Source organism: Narcine bancroftii, chromosome 5 (assembly GCF_036971445.1).
Source record: "Narcine bancroftii isolate sNarBan1 chromosome 5, sNarBan1.hap1, whole genome shotgun sequence".
Classification (NCBI taxonomy): Eukaryota; Metazoa; Chordata; class Chondrichthyes; order Torpediniformes; family Narcinidae; genus Narcine; species Narcine bancroftii.
Genome location: NC_091473.1, coordinates 68,326,037 through 68,349,951, shown reverse-complemented (window position 1 = coordinate 68,349,951; position 23,915 = coordinate 68,326,037). Strand labels below are relative to the sequence as shown.

The following is a 23,915-nucleotide window of genomic DNA, read 5'->3' as shown; positions in this document are numbered from 1 at the left end:
GAACAAGTAAGAAACAACACAGACATGCAGAGTTAATGAGAGAGATCAGACTGCCCACAACAAAGGCAGCATAATTTTTACTATTTTTAGGTTCATTCTATGATCTGATAATGGCAAAAAAATAAATTATCCTTGAACCTTTGAATAGGGTGGCAAGGTTTTAGCGACCAAGGTACGAATCTGGCGCTATCTTTAAGAACTTTGAACATTGTCCATGTATCTGCATTGTTTTCTTCTGGATGCTGTGGTTTCCTCCCACCATTCAAAAAAGTACCAGGATTATAGTTTAATTGGGTGTATTTGGGTGGTACTGGCCCATGGGCCAAAAAGGGCCTGTTACCGTGCTGTATGCCTAATGGCATTAATGTCTAAACTGGTAAACAAAAAAGTGGAGAGAACATGCACAGACAACACTGGTGGTCAGGATTGAATTCAGGCCACTGGAGGTTTGAAGCAGCAACTCTACCCACTGAACCAAATTTAAACATAAGGACAATTCAGAAATGTCAGAAAATTAATCCCCCCCCCCCCCCCCCACCACCCACTGCAGCTTATTCAAAATTAGTCTAGTGGATCTGACTGGCAATGAACTCTAATTGTTTCCGTTTTGATACCATCAAACTTAGCCATCAGCTGACACATTCTATTTCACAGTCTCAGCCCAGGAACAACAAATTACACTGCTCTTCATGATGTTTGGGACAAACATATTTTTTTCCTTTATTTTCCCCTGGGCTCCACAGTTTTAAATTTGTGATCAAACAATTCACATGTAATTAAAGTGCAAATTCCAGATTTTATTTCCTGACCCAATAAAAAAGGTTATTTGTGTACACTTTTTATACATAGTTCCTCCATTTCAGGGCACCAGAATGTTTGGGACATTTGGCTTCATATGTGTTTTGATTACTCAGGTATAGTTAATTACTTAATTTGTACAGGTATAAGAGATCTAGGCTTGCTTCTAAGTTTCTGATCACCTTTGGAGTCTGTAGTTGCAACTTGAGGACTAGAGATGTGCCAATGCAACTAAAATAAGTCATTATAAGACTGAAAAAAAAATAAAACAATGAGACATCATCCCAACCTTAGGATTTATCAAAATCATCTGTTTGGAACATCATTAAGAAGAAAGAGTGTACTGGTGAGCTCAGTAATCACAAAGAACTGGTAGGTCAAGGAAGACCTCCACTGCGGATGACACAAGAATTCTCATCATGATGAAGAAAAACCTCCAAATGTCTGTCTGACAAACACTCTTGAGGAATGTGGATAGGTCAATGACTACTGTCTGCAGAAGATTTCATGAGCTGAAATACAGAGGCTACATTGCAAGATACAAACCACTAGTTAGCCACAGAAACAGGATGGCCAGATTACAGTTGGCCAAGAAATATTTCAAAGAGCCTGCAGAATTCTGGAAAAAGATCTTGAGGACACATGAGACCAAGATGAACCTGTATCAGAGTGATGGCAAGTGTGGAGGTGTAAAGAAACTGGCGAAGATCCAAAGCATACCACATCATCTGTGAAACATGGTGGGGTGTTATGACATGGGCATGTCTGGCTGCCACCGGTACTGGTGCACTTATCTTCATTGATGATGTAACTGCTGATGGCATAGGAAAATTAATTCTGAGGTGCACAGAAACATCCTATCTGCTCAATTTTGAGCAAATGCCTCCAAACTCATTGGATGGTGCTTCATCCTACAGCGAGACAATGATCCCAAACATACTGCTAAAGGAACAAAAGAGTTTTTCAAAGCTAAAAACTGGAAAATTCTTGAATGACCAAGTCAGTCACCCAATCTAAATCCAATTGAGCATGTCTTCCATATGCTGAAGAGGATACTTAAGGGGACAAACCCCTGAAACAAGTAAAGGTTGAAGCTGGCTGCAGTAGCAGCCGGGCAGAGCATCACAAGAGAAGATACTCAACACCTGGTGATGTCTATGAATCATAGACTTCAAGCAGTCATTGCATCAAGGCATATGCAACAAAGTACTTAACATGACTACTTTAATAAATATACCATTGCTATGTCCCAAATATTATGGTGCCCTGAAATGAGGGGACTATGTATAAAAAGTGCTGTAATTTCCATGTGGTCAAACCAAAATATACATAAATACTCTTGAACAAAATCTGGAATGTGCACTTTAATCACATGTGAATCGTTTGATCATATATTTAAAACTGCGGAGCACAGAGGCAAATAAAGGAAAAAAGTGTTTTTGTCCCAAACATTTTGGAGGGCACGATACATTTTTTTTGAAGGTTAGCATTTTTCCTCCCTCTCATTTGTTTAAATCATCAACTCCCATTTGGCTTCCATTCCCCAGATAGATAACACCATTCCAGTTTGAAATTGCACATCAGAGTCAGTAACTTTAGCAAAGTGAGCAAGAAGATAAGCATCTGCATCCACAATGAGCAAAATTGGTCTGAGGCCCAAATAAAAGGCACAAAATAATTTTGGTCATTGAGATATTTGTCTTCAATGATGAAACTTCATCTTTGGTGCTGCAGAAAGAGATTATTTTGATAAGGTGTAGCTATCTTAATTTTCCTTGCGTGATGAAAAATATTTGGTCAGGAACAGAGCCATAAATGCAGGTATTCCTGACCCAATGCTTATGCCTGTTTACCTGTGTGCGTGTGGCAAAGACAGATTTCACAAAAAAAAAACAAGTCACTATGAGTGGAGTTTTGAAATGCAGCATGAGAGTTTTGAAGCAGATTTTTCTGGACCGCCTCAGGCTGAAAGCAGGCTTGCGTATCAAAGGCGACTCTGTGACTGGATGGATACTGAAATGTGGGACACAGTATAAAACCATGTTCACTTCCCTCGCACAATGACTTGCCTTGTTGAATCAAATTTACTTTCTCCACATTCCTCCTCCACCCTCCTTCTTACTTACACCTCCAAAGGGAATAACAAGGACTGACCACTTTATGTAAAAAGGAAACCCCAAAGATTTTCTAACCAAGTTAGAATGGACTTTGGAACAAGACAGAACTTATATATGAGATCCAGCAGGACAGCCAATGCACTAAACAACTACATAACAGCATTTCACACATTGCAGCCATTGGAAAGCTGTCTGAAAATATTGGCATGAAGTCAGACATGAAAATATCAGCCTGTTAATGTGATCAATATGACTGTTGACAGAATGCAGCGACTAACTGGTGCATAGAGATTTATGGACCTGGCACATTGGCTAAGAGGGCGAAGTGGAAAAGTGAGGAAAAGGCTGATCAGGGGAGGAATTAGATCTTGGTGAGTTTTTACATTCATAATACAGCAATGAATTCACCTCTAAAATGTACTAGTTCTGACATTCAGAGTTTTTCTTTAAATTTTGAGAAAAGAGGGATTGAGATAGAAAAGTGGTGACTTTCTGAAAAAAAGTTTGAGACTGTAGGCTTGAAATTAATTGATGTCTGTTGGAAGTCACAGTTGAACCTGTAGCCTGGAAAGAAATAAGGAAAGTCATGAAAATTGGAATTCCATTAGAACATGGTAAATAGGTTAGACACCACAGAAGCAGAAATGTGATAACTTATCTTTTGACTATGTGATGGAAAGGAGATGTGAGGAATTTTTTGGGACAACACCAAGACCTGTGCAAAAGAGGACAGTGAAGAAAATATTTTAAGATTAGAGTAGGGTCTATATCAATAGGGAAAATGGGACAAGGAATGGCAGACTGAATTTAACTCAAACAAGTGCAAGGTCTTCCATTTCAGTAAGTTAAACCAAGGCAGGAATTGCGTGGTAAATGATAAGGCCCTGGAGAATGTTAAAAAGAGATCAAGAGGTGCAGATGTATCATTCACTGGGAGGTAGGGAAGTGAAGAAGGCATTTGGCATGCTCACCTTCATCAGTCAGGGCTTTGAGTACAGGAGTTGGAATGTCATGCCTCAACTGTAATGTGAACACTCAGCTAATAGGATGGATGCCATGAAGCTGGAAAGGATGTGAAAAAGACTCACAAGGATGGTATTGGAAATGGAGTGTTTGAGTTACAAATAGAGACTGGATAGGCTGGGGCTTTTTCCCTGGAGGGTAGGAGGCAGCAAGATGACCGACTGAGGTGTATAAAATTATAAGAGTCATAGACTGGTCACAGTCTTATTCCCAAGGTAGGGGGACCTAAAATTGGAGGGCATTAGTTTAGAGTGAGAGGGGAAAGATTTAAAAGGGAGCTGAAGGATAACTTTTTCCATAAAGAGGATAGTGAGATGAGAATACAGAATGAGTTACTTCAGGAATCAACTGAGGTGAGCATAATAACAATGCAGAAACAACTTTACGGCAGGTACAAGGATAGGAAAGGTGGAAAGGGATATTGGCTAGCTCTAAAGTACAACTTCATCAGCATGGATGAGTTGGGCCAAATGGTATGGTTACATGCTGCCTGATTCTACGACTATGTGACACAAGTTGTAATCTTCAAACTACAGTTTGAAAGGAAGTTGTGTTGTGAAATCCCATTACTGAAATTAATTTGAAATGGTTTTAAAGTGTGTGTTATGCATCTTTGGTAATTATCTGGATCATGATGAAGGAATCAATAACAGAAGTAAGGGCTTGGCCTTACAGCAGTCAACAGAAACAATGAAAACATATATTCCAGTCTCCGGGAGTTTTAGGTAATTTCCCTATGCTATTCAGCAATCAATACAAAGTCAATCACCTGGCCAAGCATTAATGTTTTGGAATGATTCTATGTGCTTGAGAAGCACATTAAAGAGAAAAAAGTTTCTACAAAAAAAAAATTAACCACGATTTTCAGCTAGATTTAAGGGGAAGTTCTTCACTATACACTTTGCTGCTTACATTTTAATTTTAAACATTGTCGTCATCGTCATGGTTGAGGATGATGGCCTTCATTCTGTTGATCTATTTATGGGCTCTCAGGTGGCTTATGAGTCCAATCTTGCTTTAAAAGTTCTTTGGCATTCAGGACCGGTAGTTCCAGATGGCAGATCGGGCTTTGGTTGTTAATGGCTCTCTTTCCATTTTCTTCAAATTATGCACATCTGTTGGCTTCAAAAGTTGCCGTTCCTTCTCAGATGATGGTTTGCCATAGTTTCCTGTCCTTGGCATTGGTTTCCCAAATTTTGATGTCGATGTTCCATTTTTTCATGTTGGCTTTTAAGACGTCTTTAAATCTTTTGTGTTGTCTGCCTCTTTTATCTTTAAGGTGGGAGAAGAGGATTTCACATAGGATAAACCCCACTCCCATCAAGGGACAAATAACCTGACTTATCTCAGGTCCTCGGCGCTAAGAGCACCAAGGGGAAGAGCCAGGATGGGGGAATCGTTAAAGATTTACCCCGATGTACCATATTCTTGAAAATACATCATACCTGTTTCTGAGGTTATAGGTGATCTTCTCCAGGGGAAAACAATTATACATTTCTATCTTCCATTGGGGTAAACTTTGTTGGGAATCAGATTTCCAAATAACTGCTATGCATTTCCTGGCCACTGCTAAAGCGAGCTTAAAGAATTTTAATTGATATTTCGACAGCCTCATTTTAGGTCATACATCTTCTAAATTCCCCAATAAAAAAAATTCAGGTGCTGAGGGTATTAAATTCCAGTAATTTTTTCCAGGAGATTACCCAAATCATTCCAGAAAGGCCTCACTTTAGGGAATGACCAGATTGAATGCAAGAAAGTACCTATTTCTTGACCACATCAAAAACATTGGTCTAATATTTCCGATTTTAATTTATGTAACTTTTGTGGAGTAAGGTATAGCTGATGCAAGAAGTTATATTACACCAGCCGATACCTTACATAAATCATGTTGTCCCAACATAAGTCAGATGAAGGCTTCAATGCTTGCTGATTTTACTTCATTTAGCATACTGACGTTAGTTCTTCTATCTTCCCCAGCTGATATTTAAGATGTTTCAAAGGCTGCATTGGTGGAACTTTTCAAGTGCCTTCAGATGTAAAGGGCACAGCACAGTAACAAGCCCATGAGCCCATACCTCCAAATTACACCCAATTAATCTTCATCTCTGATACATTTTGAAGGGTGAGAAGAAACCAGAGCCCCCACGGAATACCCACGCCGACACATACAAAATCCTTATAGACAATACTGGATTCAAACCCTGGTCCCGATCGCTGGTGCTGTAAAAGTTTTGCTGTAAAATATTAGTTAAATATTAACCAGTTGGATCCTTTTAGGTGCAGAGGTCAACAGCCTGTCTTTTCAATCTATGAACTGTTATTAAATTGGGAATGAAGCACAACCTTATTTATTCTTACACATGCTGTAGGTTCAATATACTACCGCTTGAAACAGTTGTGAGAAACTCATGCACTTTATATTTTTTATCCTTCATACAAATGAAGGAAAGATTAGTAACTGTCCATTTTAATCCAATATAGTTATTTTAATGAATGCTTCTTCCTATCTGAAAGTTTATTCATAAATAATTCACTTAATTAATGGTTCCCTGAGTATGACTATTATTATTTCAAAGTTCAACATACAGATTTATTTTTAGAGAACATACATTGCATCACATACAACCCTGAGATTCTTTTTCCAGTGGGCCAGACAGAATTTTTACTTATGACTAGTGCAAAAATCTGTACTCATGAACAGATGCGTATACAAAAGAGAGAAATGTAAACAAAGAGAGAAATGCAAACAAACTCACAGAGTAATACCGAAAAAAAAATCAGTAATAAGTAACATGCAACAGTCCTTAAATAAGTCTCTGATTGAGTTTGTTGTTTAGGAGTCTGAGGGTGGAGGGATAGCAACTGTTCCTGAACCTGGTGGTACAAGTCTTGTGTCACCGATACGTCTTGCCTGATGCCAGCAGTGGTGTGGATCTTAATGATTGCTGCATTCCAAGTAGATTTTCTCGATGGTGGTAAGAGTTTTACCACCTGTGATGTACTGGGCTGTATCCACTACGTTTTGCAGTGCTTTCCACTCAGAAGTATTGGTGGCCTCCATATCAGCCTATGATGCAGCACACTTTACATTTCTAGAGAAGCTTGCCAAGGATTCCAATGTCATACCAAACCTCTGCAAACTCCTGAGGAAGAAAGTAGAGGTGCAGATGTGCTTTCTTCACGATGACATTTATAGTATGTGTTTGGTCCAGGAAAGGTCCTCCATGATAGTAACTCCCAGGAATTTAAATTTACTCACCCTCTCCACCTCTGATACCCAAATGATCACTGGATCATATGCCTATTGTTTTCCTTTCCTGAAGTCGACAATCAGCTCCTTCGTTTTGGTGACATTGCGTGAGAGGTTGTTGTTAGTGCACCACTCAGCCAATCTGAATCTCCCTTCTGTATTTGTTATTAAGTGTCTGTCAGTCAGTTATAATTCAGATTGCAAAACAATACAAATCTCTGATGGAAAATAAAAATCAATAAAATATTTCTTTTCATCCACTACATATGAACCATAGGTTCTGACAATGGACATGAAATTTTATTTTCCATTAATTTAATTGATGCTAGTGTGAGTATTACATGATGCAAAATTCATAACCTTGCAGCACTAGCTAACATGCTAATGTATTTCATTGTATTGGGTGCAGGGCTAGATCTGGAAATGTCATTGCAAAATTCAGAGGAAAGCTATCCTTTGTTTACAAAAAGATGTTAAGAAGCTGAATTGGGATAGATCTGGGGTGGCCAATTTAACGAAGGGAGAATCCTGCATCTTGTACATAATCTCTGACACATAAACGCAACTCAAGTCAAAGGCCTATCTACAGGTGTTAGTTAGTTGCATGGGAGAATAAACTGAGCAATAATGGAGTGACCACTAAAAAATGCACATGCAGAAACTGAAGGATGTGGACACTGCATTGTGCTGAGAAATGGTAGAGCAGGAACAGATGTGGAAAATATGCTGCCTATTGGGTAGGTGAGAAGACAAATAGCATTAGGCTGAGAATTGTGCAAAATAAACCATGCATTGAGGAAGGTTCCATTCAACAATGGGATTCTTCCATGTTTTCTGCTGCTTAATAAATAATGGTGAACAGAGAAAAATGGTTCAATTGAGAGCAACAATATTTGTAAAAAGCTGCTTTCAGAAGCTCTATGGCAGTTAGAAGCAGATAATTTAATAAACTGATTTGTGATTTATTTTAACCAGTGCATCTGATTCATAGCTTTCTCTTTGATTTTAAGTGTGGGGACTTTGAGGGAAATCAATGTTTGAATGTGGGAAGGAAAGGTACAAGTGTGGTCTTAGTTTAGGCCCACCTTAGTTGATTGAAACAGATTTATTTTGGCAAGAGCACTTTGAGAAAGATTTTCATTTGCTGGAGTCGGAATTTTCTCAAATTTCCAATTCTCATTTCTGAATTAACCCTGTCTTCCTAATCAAAAGGCCACTCTCTCTGATTCCATGATTTCACTCTCTTCGAATCTAGTCTTTCTAGTTTGTTTTAACTCCTTGAATGATGTGCTTGCTTTTGCCGTTATTTCCAGATTTTTGGTGTACTCTGCTTGTGGAGGTCAGCCCGCACCTCTGAAATGAAATCAGACTGCAAAAGAACCCACCAGCAAAAATATCCTTTCAAAGCATGTGGGTTTTATTTTCAATGTTTAATTCGTATTCGGGAGGTGAGGATGACTAGTCACTCCTTGAGGTCTCAGCTCTCAATTCAAATATACAGATGGTTGCTTCTATATTTATACAATTTCAAATGAGTAAGGAGCAGAATGACCCTCACTCTTAATGCTACATCATTCTATATATGAAAAAATGGTTTCCCAGCACTGGCATCTGGTTTTTTGGTGTTTACCTTTCATAAGAAAAAATAGAATGGTGTTATGCTAACTTTATCTTTGCTTTTCATTGTATCTGTCCTTGCAGAGTCTGCACAATTGGTGCCTATTCTCAAAGCATGCTTGCATGACCATTTTGCAGCTGTCTAACATCTTATGTCACACTTTTGGTTTGTCAGCCATCTTGTGTTATAAGCAAAAGCTTTAGCATTTGAGATACAAGCCAAAAGCATTAAAATATAAGTGAGATATCAATCATTCTTCTACATGCTGAGATCTCTGTACTTCTCCAAAACCTAGAAGATCAATTTCTAGAAGCTCTCTTCCAAATTGCCTTTGAAATAGTATCCATTCCTTCATCATCACTGGTCCAAGAACTGAATCTAACCCAAACTCAACATGGCGATGAAAGGATCTCCACCAAAAGGAGTGAAACAGTTGAAGACAGCCAAACTGCACCATTCCCTCAGACAAGAGGTCTTTTGGACCTAGTCTGTGGACTTCCTTCTCTAAATATCTCTACAATGGTATGTCTTTCTTTCCTTAAAGGTGCTCCTTAAAACCAACTTTGAAGATCAAGTCTCTTTGATAGTCAACTGATAGACTTCCAGCTCATTTGTTGCACTCACCTTCCAGTTCAGTGATACAGCAATGATATGGCAAACAGAGAAACTGGATGAAAAACATTTTTTGTCAGACTATGTCTTGGATGACACTTGAGCAGCAACTACATTCAATTTTGTGGGATCACTGATTCTGATCTACTTTATATTCATGTTTTCAATTATTTGGAAGTATTTTAATATGCTTTCAATCATTTATACTTCTCAATAATTTCTATTCTTTATTACTTTAATGATTTACCATAAATATTCAAGTATAATACGAAAAATTTTGTACTGAAATTTGAGCTCAAAGTGGGGGGGGGGGGCCGGGGTGGGGTCACATTATACACGAGGTTATAATTTTTTTTAAAATTCTGCCAGGTTTAACAATAAGTAAGATTATCAGAAGCCACCTACGTTGATGGCAGCGTGACTGGGGGGCGGGAGTTGGGGGAGAGATGGCAGCAAAAATTGGGCAGGTGATGGTGGAGAAAGACGCCAGCGTGACTCGGGCAGGCGAGGGGGGAGAGACGGCAGCACAAATCAGGCGACGTGTGGGAGAGACGGCAGCATGACTCGGGCAGGCAAGCGTGACTAAGGTGGGCGAGGGGGGAAAGACGCCAGTGTGACTCGGGTGGGCGAGGGGAGGTGTGTTGTATTATACATGGGGGGTAAAAATTTTCCACTTTTTCCCCTCAAAAATTGGATTTTTTTTGCATTATACATGAAACGTATTATACACGAATCTGTTTGAATTGTTTTCAAATGTTTTTGACATAACCCTTTGACAGACCAGCAGACTCTCAGAAACAATTGATAAGGATTCAAACAGGCCGTCAAAGATTATCCCAGCTTTGGGATTCAACTCCTCAAGGCCTACTTGCTGCTCAGAACCTGTTTTACCTCACAGAGTGCATCTGACAGAGAGGATCAGCTCATCTGGTCTTCCACATGAGGAAAAAGCGAGGATGGTGGGCAGCTGGGGACCTGTGGGTGACAAGTCAAAACAGCTGCCAAAACCAGGACTATCTCTTTCAACACTTACTCTATGGTTCAATGTTAAATTCTGTCTAATCATATTTCTTTGAGGAGCTTTGAACTATCTTACTGGATTAAAGTACAAATTCAAACAATTCCCAATTTTCCTGTTATATTATTTTTATTTCTACTTTATTGTCTTTTCCCCTTTAATTCAAACAAGGTCACAGTCTCGATGTTGAGTGATATTATTTCCAAATGGATTATGTCACCATTGAACAGGTTATTGGCCAAAAGGGCAGCTATGCTACTTATCGACCCAGTCAATGTTATTAGCTGCTCCTTTTGACAGATCCATGAATATGACACTGATTGAATTGATGATGTTCACATCCATTTGTGGTTTTGTTCCACTAACAATACATTTTCCATTATTCCATGCATAAAGTGATTTGTCACCCTGGTGCCCTCCAGTAAGACAACCCTTTATTTTAAATTTTTATGAAAGAGGGCATTTCTTTCCTCCTAACAAGCATAATTTTTAAAAAACATCAAGGCTGTTTAGAATTACATTCCTGTTCCTGCTGAGGGGGATGTTTCTTGGAATCTACACTCAATTTTCCACATGCATCTTTCCTGACAGAAAGGCCAGGCAATGGAACTTTGCTCCACCTTATCTGTCTCACTTTGAGAAGGCTGCTTGTAGCACAAATTATGGTCATACACTTGTTCAAGATTCAGCTGGAACTGGATCTCAATGGATCCTACTGAACCGTGACTGTTTATTTTGTCTGCATCAATTTCGAAATATCCATTATTCAAGTGTTATGATTGTTAACATTGTAAGGACCAGGCATTACCTTGCTGAAGCAGATTTACCACAGGTATTAATGATTACTGTCACTAGTTCTAGTCACACCCTTCAGTTTGTCCTCTTGGCCAGCCAGTCTGCTGATTTCTCCAAGTGGTGTCATTGTACCTTTTATATGGTGATCTCTGAGGAATTTTCTGAAATTAAGATGCTTTCTTCCTCACGTTCCTTTGTGGTTTTGTTCCACTAACAATACATTTTCCATTATTCCATGCTGTGTTTGGCGGCTAATTGAGAGGTTGTAGTCTCTGGGAAAGCAGAAGACTTCCGCAGGGCACTGGAAAATGGGGACAAAACCCTGTTTGAGGAGAAGCAGAGGCGACAACCCTAGAGTTTCGCGACCAGTGAGGAGGTCTGTGGCTAAAGAACAGACAGGTGGCGGGCTGTTGGCTTGAGGTGAGGAACCCAGGCAGGCTGCAGGTTGCTGGCAAATGTGGTCAAAGGACTCACCCCAGGATTAGACTGGCTCAAGACTAGCTAGAGCTACTAGAACAGGAAGGCGAGAGGATGCCAAGGGCACTGAAAGCTTACTGATCTTGTCAGAGTTTGGGTTTCGGATGGTTTGGACTGAAGGCTGTGTGACTGCGGAGACTGCGGGAGCACTTGAGGCAAATTCATGGATTTTCAGTGACTCTGAGGGGACTCTCTTTTACTTCTTTTTTCTGACTGAAATTGCGCCAGGCAATTTCTGCTGATGGTGAATCTTTGTCTGCCTTGTGGCAGACTAAAATCAAATTCATGCAATATTACACCTATTTTATTACATGATAATAAAGGAATCTTGAATCCATTTCAAGCAACACCATTACATCTATTTGCTTGCAAAGCAAAGCCTTTTTGAATTTTTGATTTTGAGTGGACATGACTTAAGCTTGCAAGGATATTGTTAAGAAATGTATCAATATTCACTTTGACAATTCTTCAATTTTGTGCTGATGTTGACATGTTGCCTTCCATTCTAAACAAAGCACCACTCGTGAAAAAAAGGGCATCTATCACAGTCAAAAATGTTTATAACCACAATAGAAAATTGACAAATTCAGTCAGGAAAGTAGTTTCCAGAAAAAAACATTTGTTCAGCTTCCAATGAGCTGGGGGACCGGCGGTGGTCAGTTCAATCATTATTCAGGAGCTCAACCAAGATGGAGAGTAAAAAGGCATCTGTATTGTGAACCTTTGCATCTTTAATCATTGTTAATTGTTTCACATTGATATGAAAATACTGTTTTGACAACTTTCCTCTATGAAAAGACAATCAACCAGTTTCGAACTATTTGCAACAGAGAAGATAGAGTTGTACCTGTATTTTTAATTAATAAAAAAATTAAGATAAAGGATGGTAATAGGCCTTTCTGGCCCATGAGCTTGCACTATCGAAATACACCCATGTGTGATCAATTAATCCATGAGGGAGGAAACCAATGCAGATACGAGGAGAATGTACAAGCTCCTCATCAGGCCCTTTCAAATTGCCTTGTTGTAACGCTCGTCGAAAGAACCAAAGACTTGTTGATCCAAACCGAGGCTCTTATTAACTAAAAGACTGGAGCATATCACAAGTAGGTCGACCAGTCCAGAGTGACCTGGTCTGCCTAGGAGCAATCTTTTAAGACCTGCCAGTAAGTGTGGCTACACTCTCAGCCAATCACAGTCATCCTACACGACCATCTGTACATATGTACACATACACATTGGTGATAGAATCTGTACTATCACACTTGTAAAATAGGGTTAACAGGGCAATTTACTCAGTTGAAGACCCAGGTACAGGGCCCTGGCAGAGCAGTTCCAGTGGCATGGGATTTATGGGTAAGGAAGATAGCCTTTGCTCCTGCAATCCTTCATTGAGCTGTCACTGCGAATCAGAGTGGCACATCATGGCAGAAAACCCCCTTCATTGCGGCAGTGCCACGTCAGGGCAGCATGCCCTCCCCCCTGTTCGCAGTAGCACCCTCCCTCCCATTCGCTGCACCCACCTCCCCCTGATCGTGGAACCGCCAGCACCCCCCTTGTTTGTAGCAGCGGCACATTGAGGCAGCACACTCCATTCCCGATCATGGCACCCACCCTCCCATTCAGCAACCACTAATCACAGCACATCCCCCCCCCCACCCTGTTCGCAGTAGTGGCACGCTGCGACAGCACCCCCTCCAGTCGCGGCAGCAGCACGTTGCTGTTGGGGGAGGGGGGAAAGACTGATGGCCAGGAACGGGGGGGGTGGTGACTGATAGCTGGGAGTGGGGGTGAGCAGCAACTGATGGCCAGGGGCAAGGGGTAAATGATGGCCAGGAGTGGGCGGAGGTCATTTAGGAGAACTTTAAACAAAAAGGGAATAGAAAGAACACAGAGAACAGGGGGCTGCCTGTGATTGCATGATGTGTCACCACGTCATTGCAGGGGCAGGATTCCCCCTTAAATCGTCGTGTTCATGAGTTAACAGGTAAGTTAGGCTGCTGTTTGAAAGGAGCAGGAGCCACACACTGTCATGATAATGAATATGCATGAGATGTATGCAGATAGCGGTTGAGCTATTAACCTGACCGTAAGTGAGAGGGCATGCGCGCGTTGTGTGCAGGCGCGAAATGGTGGAATAATGGAAGCAGAGAAATAAAGACACGCTGATGTTCAACAGGTAAATCATGTGTTGATGGTGTTATCAATTTCACATTTCGGGCCACAAATGTGACATTGGCGACGAGGAGAAACATTTTGGATTTTGAATCCGTGGCTTTGAGCTGGAACATTTCATCATGGCAGTCACTGGAGCTGAATTTCTAGCACTTCGCAGTGTTCATCATTTTGACCCGACGGGCGATGCAAGGACTGTAAGCGTGAAGTGGAAGGCATGGCTTGAAGAGTTTGAAGCTTACGCCGACAGTCGTGGCCTATTTCTGGATGGGAGTACGACGGAGCAGAAAGCGCAGCGGAGGGCGTTACTTCTCTTCACCGCAGGGCCTGCAGTTCGGGAAACTTTTAAGACACTTTCGAATACTGGAAGGAAGGAGGAATACCAGAAAGCTGTAGATGCATTGAATGCACACTATGTAGTGACACCGAATGTCACATTTCAACGCCATTTGTTTCGCAAAACAAAACAGGAAGATGGGGAAACGGTCGCCCAGTACGTGACAAGATTGCGACAACTGGCTGTTGGATGCAATTATGTGGCAGCTGATTTGGACAACCAGTTATTGGATCAAGTCGTGCAGCACTGCAGATCAGACAAATTCAGAAGGCGATTGCTGGAAAAAGGGGGTGAGTTGAAACTTACCAATGCTTTAGCAATTGCTGCTGCATTAGAGGCTGTTGAGGGGCAATTTCATACCATGAAACTGAAAGACAACTCAAGCCAGCCCAGTAAAGACAAAGTTGGTCAACAAATAAATAGGCTCTTGCATAGCCATAGCCAGCCAAGAAATATGCCGACATGTGACTTTGAGTGTTACAGATATGGAGATAGAGGTCATTTTGGAAAAAACCCATGCTGCCCAGCAAAAGGCAAAGTTTGTAGAAAGTGTGGAGGTAAAGACCACTTTGCAAAGAAGTGCAAAAGCAAGTCAAATGCAAACCAGAATGGGAAGAGTACAGCTCTAAGGGCAAAGCTTGGGGGAAAGGAAAGTCTGGAAAGAAAGGCAATTATGGACAGAGAAAGCAAGGCACTATTCACCATATAGAAGGTGGCCCAGAAAGTGACGTTGATGACGACAACCAGGATGGGCAGAAATACTATCAGTTTACATTGAATGATGACCATCATGAGAAAGTCCCAGTGATAATTGGTGGTGTGACAGTTCCGGTCATTGTAGACTCAGGCAGTGACAGTAATGTAATTGACTGACACTTATGGGAGAAATTGAAAAAAAAAGATCATTTGTACGTCAAAGAAGTGTTCAAAGAAACTGTATCCGTACACAGCAACCAAGCCATTGCAGACCATTGGATGTTTAACTGCGACTGTTGAAGTTGGTGACAAGCACACCGAAGCAGAGTTTGTTGTCATAGATGAGAGGGGAGAACCATTACTAGACGCACAGCGCAAGATCTGGCAATACTTCATATTGGAGCTCATGTCAATTTAGTTCAGTCATATGAGGATATGAAGCAAGAATTCCCCACAGTTTTCCAGGGAGTAGGAAAGCTGAAAGGTCGACAACTAAAGCTAGCAGTGGACAAAACGGTCAAACCCAAAGTGCAACCAGTGCGCAGAACCCCATTTGGACTTCATGGGAAAGTCGAGGCCAAAATCTAAGAGTTGATTGAGCAAGACATTATTGAACCTGTAGAACATTCAACGCATTGGGTCAGCCCTGTAGTGATCGTGCCCAAACCAAATGGTGACATGAGACTGTATGTTGATATGAGGATGGCCAATGAAGCTATAATTCGAGAACGACACCCCATACCAACAGTAGAAGAAGTACTCCAGGAGTTAACAACCAGTCAGGTGTTCTCAAAAATCGATTTAAAATGGGGCTATCATCAACTAGAGCTGGACACAGAATCCAGGGACCAAGAATCATTGCCTGTAGAGCTCGTCGAAAGAACCAAAGACTTGTTGATCCAAACCAAGGCTTTTATTAGCAAAAGACAGGAGCTCTTCACAGGTGGCCGACCAGTCCGGAATGATCCGACCTGGCTAGGGACACAACCCTTTAAGGCCCAGACAATAGGTGTGGCTTAGCTCTCAGCCAATCGCTGTAAGCACAGTCTAGATACAGTAACTATATACACTATGTACATTGGTGATAGATCTGTACTATCACTTTGCCTATACCAGCAGATCTTTGACAGACATTGAAAGGAGATATTCTCAGACAGAGAAAGAAGCACTTGGACTTGTATGGGCCTGCGAGAGATTCCATGCATATTTGTATGACATTGAATTTGAACTCATCATGGATCATAAACCATTGGAGGTGATCTACACCGCCAGGTCCAAACCGTGTGCAAGGATAGAACGATGGGTGCTCAGACTCCAACCGTACAAGTAGAGTAGTTCACATTGCTGGGAAAGCGAACATTGCTGATCTGCTGTCCAGATTGTTGAAAGATGGATGCCCAAAATCCAAGTCAGAACTGGGGACAGAAGCAGAGAGCTTTGTACGCTTCATAGCTATCCAGTCGACACCGGAAGCTGTGACAACGAGGGAAGTCGAGAGAGAGTCCGAACATTACCCAGAACTCATGGAAGTTAGAGAATGTATCCAAAGTGGACAATGGGACAAGTGCACTCACAGGCATATGTTCCCATTAGAGATGAACTTTGTTTCATCGGGCAGTGTGCGTTGAGGGGTTGTAGATTGGTGAATCCACAGAGGTTGAGACCGAAGATCGTATCATTAGCTCATGAAGGACACCTCTTGACTCAGTGCAGGCATGGCTCTATGCTACAAGAGACACTAATAAAACACTCCCAACCCTTTTAACAGTGCACATCTTATCAACAGTTTCTCCAGCACCCTTCCATATTTTTAGGCCTGGAGTAAAGTAGGATAGTCCCAAGCTGGCAAAAAGAGAGAATAAAGAACTTGAGGGTTTCAGCTCAGGTCGTTAGTAGAGTTAAATGCTCGGTGCAAGGAGGGTTAATCCAATTACAACAGCCAATGGCCCAAGGCCAAGTACAGGCAGGCTGAAGAGTCCAGGCCAAGTAATTTACATGCAACAACAGCAAGGTGTGCACTAATAGGTGGGGCAGAGCCAAACCTTGATTGGCAGCTGATGTGTCCTTCGACTAGGTAAGGGAAAATGCTGTCACATGACAGCCACAATCCTTCCCAATACACTGACTCATAATTTCCTATTATTCAGTCAACAATGGTGTGTTGTCAATGAATTTACAGAATGAGCTGAACCAGAAAGGTTATGCAGCCATGGATGCAGAGCGAATGAAGGAGACCAAGCACAGAGTTTTGAGGTGCCTTTGTGTTGATGGTCAATGAGAAAGAGGGAATGTTACCAATCCACACTAATTGGGGTCTGCCAATGAGAAATCGAGAATCTAGTTGCAGAGGGATGAGTAGAGGGTCAGATTACTGAGCTTGATTATTAGTTTTGATGGTATGAATGTGTTGAACGCTAAGCCATTGAACAACAGCCTGACATAAATGTTCTTGTGGTCCAGGTGATCTAATACAGACTGAAGGGCCAGTGAAATAGCCAAGTATGCCACCTGGACCAAATGCTTTCCTGAATATTCTTTACATGCCAGCCTCAGAAACTGTGAGCACAGATTCACCAGGGAATGTGGGGATTATGAGGGTGCATCATTTTTCTCCTTCTTGAAGTGAGCATAGAAGGCATTGAATTTGTCTGGAAGTTATGTTTCAAAGTTAAGGAGACTACTCTCTTTTTGCTTTTTAGAATATGAAGACATGCAAGCATCCATCTTATTCTGGAATTATCTTTTTGCATTAATAACAGCCTTCCAGAGGTTGTACCTGCACTTACTGTACATGTCTGAATCACCTGATCTGAATTCCTTTTATCTGGTCTTCAACAGGTTGTGGATTTTTTGGTTTCTCCGTGGATTCTGCTCAGGATACACTCAGATAATTTTGGGTGATGATAGATTCTGTCGCTCAGAACTTTCTCCATCGATGTTTCCTGTTCGCCAGCCTATAGTTCACTGGCTTGTCCTTACTGCACTTCCAAATAACATTAAATCAGCCACCCTCCAATCTTCCAGCACTTCAGTTGAAATAAAAGGAAACATGTATCGCTGCAAGGACCTCAGCAATTTCTTCCCTAGCTTCTCACAAGATTAAAGGATACACACGATCAGGTCCTCAGGATTAGTCCACCCTAAATTTTTAATTAAATTTAGACATACAGCATGGTAGCCAGCCATTTTGGCCCAAAAGTCTGTGCTGCCCAATTCACACCCAGTTAACCTATACCCCCAGGGTGTTTCAAATGGTGGGAAGAATCTGGAGCCCCCAGGGAAAACCCACACAGACACAGGGAGAACGTACAAACTCCTTACAGACAGAGTGGGATTCAAAGCCCAGTCCCAAAGGCATTGGGCTAACTGTTACGCCAACCGTGACGCCACTTAATGTGCTCTAAGGCTACTCAAGTCTCTTCCATGGCACTGTTTCTGGTCCAAGATATTGCAACTCATTGGCTTCAATTCCTTAGCTTCCATGAATTTTTCCACAGTTATGAGAAATATTTATTCAAAATCACACCCATCTCCTGTGGCTCCATACAAAGACAACCATGCTGATCTTAAATGGGATCAATTCTCTCCCTAGCCATATTTTTACTCTTAATATATGATTTTTCTTTATCCTGCCTGCCAAATTCATCTCATTGCTATGTTAGAAATACAGCAGCAAATTCATGTTCGGCAAACTCCCAATAACAGTCCAGAACAATATTGGTTGAGGAGCAGTTAGGACCCCATAAGTAAAGGTCAATGGTTGCTCTGTCTGCATAATGAAGCCCATTGTTTTATCAGTTACTATGAAAATTTAACACTTCTGAAAGTGGAAGCAGTAAAAAATGTGATTATATTCAGGATGCAATTAAAACTGTTTCAGTTCAATGCAAGAATACAGTGAAATCTGTTCTCACCACTTATAATAAATACATTTCTAGCATTCATAATATTTTCCAAGGGTACAAAAAGATTCTGTCATTTGTGGAGATATTCCTTGTGACCATGTATTACCACAGGTTCTAAAGTATGAGAAAAAAGTAAGGGTAATATGGACTGGAGATTTTATGAACATTTAAAAAATGTTTCTATTCCCATATGAGTTATAGAGTAGCAGATGAAGAAGATTATCGACTTTCAACTGAAATTAAATAGGACTACTACTCTTATAAATTAATTGTTGAAGTGCATTAGCTTAATCATATAAAGAAAATGTAGGATTGCAATGGAACACAGCACAGCACAAAAACAGACCTTATGGGCCATCATGTCTTGTCAACCACAATGCCAAATTAAACTAATGCCATCTCTCTGCAAATAACCCACATCCCTTTTCTCCATGTCCAAGAAGAGTAGTGAGAGTTGCCTCAATGATACTGCCCAGTAGCACTGACATCTACTGTGATGAAATGCTTTGAGAGGCTGGTCATGGCCAGGATTAACACATACCTAAGCAAAGGTCTGCACCCACTGCAATTCCCCTATCATCATAATCGCTCCACAGCAGATACAATATCATTGGCTCTCCGCTCATCTCTGGATCACCTCGAAAACATACATACAGCTGCTCTTCATTGACTACAGTTCTGCCTTCAATATGATTATTCCCTCAGTGCTGGTTAAGAAGCTACAAACTCTGGGCCTCTGTACACCCCCCCCACCCCACCCCCACAACTGGATCCTTGACTTTCTCATAAGAAGACCGCAGTCAGTATGAATTGGAAGCAACGTCTTCTTCTCACTGATTATCAACACAGGCCCACCCCAAGGATACACCCATGACTGTGTGGCCAGGCACAATTCCAATGCTATCTTCAAGTTTGTCAATGACACTACAGTTGGCAGCAGAATCAAAAACGGCAAGGAGGAAGCGAACAGGAAGGAGATAGATTAGCTGGTTGAATGGTGTAGTGACAACAACCTTGCACTCAACGTCAGCAAAAACAAGGACATGTTTGTGGGCTTCAGGAGGAAGTCAGGGGAACACAACCCAGTCTTCATCGAGGGCTCAGGAGTGGAGAGAGTCAAGAACTTCAAATTCCTGGATGTCAACATCTCCGAGGATCTGCCCTGGAGCCTCCATGTTGATGCAATCGTGAAGAAGGCTATACTTTTTGAGGTGTCTGAAGAGATTTGTTATGTCACTGAAGACTCTCATAAACTTCTACAGGTGGAGAGCATTCTGGCTGGTGGCATCACTGCCTGGTTTGGAAGCCCCCACTCTCAGGACAATAATAAACTCTAGAGGGTTATTAACTTGACCTGCGAGGCACCAGACTTCACTCTATCGAGGACATTTACATGAAACGATGTCTTCAAAAAGCACCCTCTATCCTCAAAGACCCCACCACACAGGCCATGCCCTCTTCACTCTGCTACCATCAGGAAAAGGGTACAGGAGCTTAAAGACGAGCACTTAGCAGGACAAGGACAGCTTCTTCCCCACTGCCATCAGATTCCTGAATAATTAATGAACCAAAGAAATTGCCTCACTTTTCATGCACTACTCTTGTTATGATTATTTTCTTTTCTTTTTATAGTAATGTCGTAAGATGGTTATAATATGAACGTTTGCCCTGTGACGCTGCTGCAGACCAAATTTCATGACTTGTTCATGACATAAAATTCTGATTCTGGTCATGTGCCTGTCTAAAATACCTCTCAAATATCAAACTGTCTTCTATCATCTCCTAGAAACCCAGAAACCCTTTCAATTACTTTAACTACACCTATTCCCACCCTCTCTACTGTAAGTATACTGTTCCTTTCTTTTAATTCCTCCATCTCCACCACATCTCTCAGAATGAAGTCCTCCATTCCACAACATCTGAGATGTTCTCCTTCTTTAACTCCCATCAATTCAGGCCTTAACCACATATGCTCTATTTCCTGCACATACACCTTGTTTCCCCCCCACCCCCCACCACACCCTGAGATGCAACAAGGACAGGATTCCCCTTGTCCTCACCAATCACCCCTCCAGCCTCTACATCCAACATATTTTTCACAATTTCTGCCACCTACAATGACACAACTTCCTCTCCACTTTCCACATGAACTGCTCCCGCCACAACTCCCTCATCAACTCATCCCTTCCAACCAATTCTCCCCTTGGCACCTATCCCTGTGACCATAAGAAATGCTACACTTGCACTCATACCTCCTCCTCACCACTAATCAAGACAGAAACAGTCATTCCAAGTGAAGCACCACTTCATTTATTAATCTATTGAGGTCATTAACTGCATCCGGAATTCCCAATGTGTGGCCTCCTTAACATCAGACAGACTGGACACAGATTGGAAAATCATTTCATTGAGCACCTTCATTTTGTCCGCTGCAACAGCAAAGATACATATCCACACAATGTTGCCACACCAACATACCTATCCATGGAGTCATGTACTGCTAAATCGAGGTCACGTGCAAACTGGAGGAACATTTTTTATTCTGTCTCGGTGTTCTGCAGCCAGACAGCAACAATATCAACCTCCAATTTCTGATAATCCCTCCCCCAATCTCTTTCTATCCCAACACCTTTGTCTCCTTTCCTCCAGCTGCTCAAACCCTTCCCTTTCCTCTCCTATCAGAGAGCTATCCTCTCCCCATCATTTCTCAGCTTTTTATTCTTCTACCTTCCTACCTGTATCCAGTTATTACCTCTTACATGTTAGTGTGTGCTCCTACCCTCTCCTCCATCCTCTCCTCTCCTCCCCTGCATTTTTATTCAGGTGTTTATGTTTTTCTGCATTCCTGATGAAGGGCCAACCGAAATGTTGACTGCCCTTTACTTCCAATGGATACTTCGTGACCTGCTGTTTCTCCAGCACATTTGTGTGTTGTATTGTTTCATATTATGCCCATTTCCTCTAGCTCCAGGCACAAATTCACTCCTTTGCCTTTGTGTAATCTTACTCTCTTCCCAACTACCCTCTTGTTTTAAGAGCATGTGTAAAATCCTTGGCCCCATTTGTCCTTTTGATTTCCTGTTTGATTTCTCCATTTTTTTTTGTAATGTTAAGATCTCAGCTTTTCTTAACATTACAAATTATTCCTTTCTCTTTTTTAACTAAACGTACAACAGTTCTCATCATCTCGGGTTCCCAAGCCCTTCCAGCTTCATCTTTCTTCCTCACTGGAACATGCCAACCCCGAATTCTGACGAGCTGATCTTTAAATAATTCCCAAGGAGACTCAGCTAAAACCAGCTACTCCCAAATCACTCTCCCCAGCTCCTGCCAAATAATGTTACAATTTGCCTTACCCCAATGTTTAACTCACCCCCCCCACCACCACCACTGTTCCCAGTGAAACTCTGTTCACCTCGCCAGGCTCATTTTTCCACACAAGATCCAGTCCATCCCCTTCCATGGTTGGACAATCTGCATATTGTTTCAAGAAATCCTCTTAGGTTGCAAACAAACCTTCATAAGAATGGTTCTGATAATGGTATCCACACACAATCATTTCAATCACAATTTAAATACCATCAATATTTCTTGCTGATGTTGAACTTTTTCCCTCCACATTGATGTAAACCAGATTAAGGCAAAATACATTTGAAGAAGAACCCATTGCTTAAAATATATGGTTTACTGTTGAATATGGGAAGAGAACTCCTGTGGCTTTGTGGAGAAGAATTTGATATATGCTGACTGGAAGGAAACAGGAACAAGAACAAGATTTGGGTTTCCCCAATTTTAAGCATCAGGAGAAAAATAAGAGATAAACAGAAAGAATCAATCCTTCAAAATTCAGTAATAAAAATAATAAATATTGGACAAAATACTAACCATGATCTAAAAATGTGAATAGCTTCATTCCAAATACCAATTTTAGTACCTTTTGATTTAGAGCTGTCTGAACTGAACTGTGGAGCAGCACTGATGACATTTCTTTCTTTTCTTTGGATTGGCTTCACGGACAAAGATTTATGGAGGGGTATGTCCACGTCTGCTGCAGGCTCGTTGGTGACTGACAAGTCCGATGCGGGACAGGCAGGCACGGTTGCAGCGGTTGCAAGAGAAAATTGGTTGGTTGGGGTTGGGTGTTGGGTGTTTCCTCCTTTGTCTTTTGTCAGTGGGGTGGGCTCTGCGGTCTTCTTCAAAGGAAGTTGCTGCCCGCCGAACTGTGAGGTGCCAAGATGCACGGTTGGAGGCGAGATCGGCCCACTGGCGGGGGTCAATTTGGCAGGCACCAAGAGATTTCTTTAAGCAGTCCTTGTACCTCTTCTTTGGTGCACCTCTGTCTCGGTGGCCAGTGGCGAGCTCGCCATAGAACACGATCTCGGGAAGGCAATGGCCCTCCATTCTGGAGACGTGACCCACCCAGCGCAGTTGGGTCTTCAGCAGCATGGATTCGATGTTTGCGGACTCTGCCAGCTCGAGTACTTCGATGTTGGTGATGAAGTCATTCCAATGAATGTTGAGGATGGAACGGAGACAGCGCTGATGGAAGCGTTCTAGGAGCCGTAGGTGATGCCGGTAGAGGACCTTTAAAAGTGTGACATTTAAAGTGTGAATAAAACTGCAAATTGTCACATATGTAGTCTTTGGCAGGAAAAGAGAACAAGCAACAAATCATTGACAAGTCCATAAATCATTGAATCATGAAACTCATCTAAAGCTGTGCATCGCAATGCATGGGATTCTTATTTTTAATTTGCATTTGGTAGAATCTGCATGATAAATTGAAAAATAAATTTCAACAACAAAGACCCGCAAATTTAACGAAACCATGTTGTTCTCTATAAAAGATTTCATTTTCTGAAAAAGCTATGATTTGATATACAGTCTAGTTTACATTAACTTTATCCACAAAAGGGTTTGGTATTAAATATCTTGGTATTTAATTATGTTCCAATAATAGGTTGATTTGCCCAGGAGAATTTGTGTGCAACAATGACAAGAGTGTTGAAATTTGAGTCGGAGACATGGATTGGAACGCTAACCTTGACTGGTATTTTGTCTTGGCCTTATCCCGAGGGCAAATTTGGATCG

The 23,915-nt window shown here is 41.5% G+C and overlaps 1 protein-coding gene and 1 long non-coding RNA gene across 6 annotated transcripts in view; one reads left to right on the top strand and one right to left on the bottom strand.

Annotated features, from left to right (window-relative positions):
* The window catches only part of LOC138763479 (dynein axonemal assembly factor 4-like), a 141,026-nt gene that overhangs the window by 53,139 nt on the left and 63,972 nt on the right, over nt 1-23,915 (bottom strand). The gene's annotated exons all lie outside the window — the stretch shown is intronic.
* On the top strand, nt 17,088-21,771 carry LOC138763482 (uncharacterized). Its single transcript, XR_011357603.1, has 3 exons — nt 17,088-17,172; nt 17,380-17,477; nt 17,619-21,771. It is a non-coding gene; the product is annotated as an uncharacterized lncRNA (long non-coding RNA).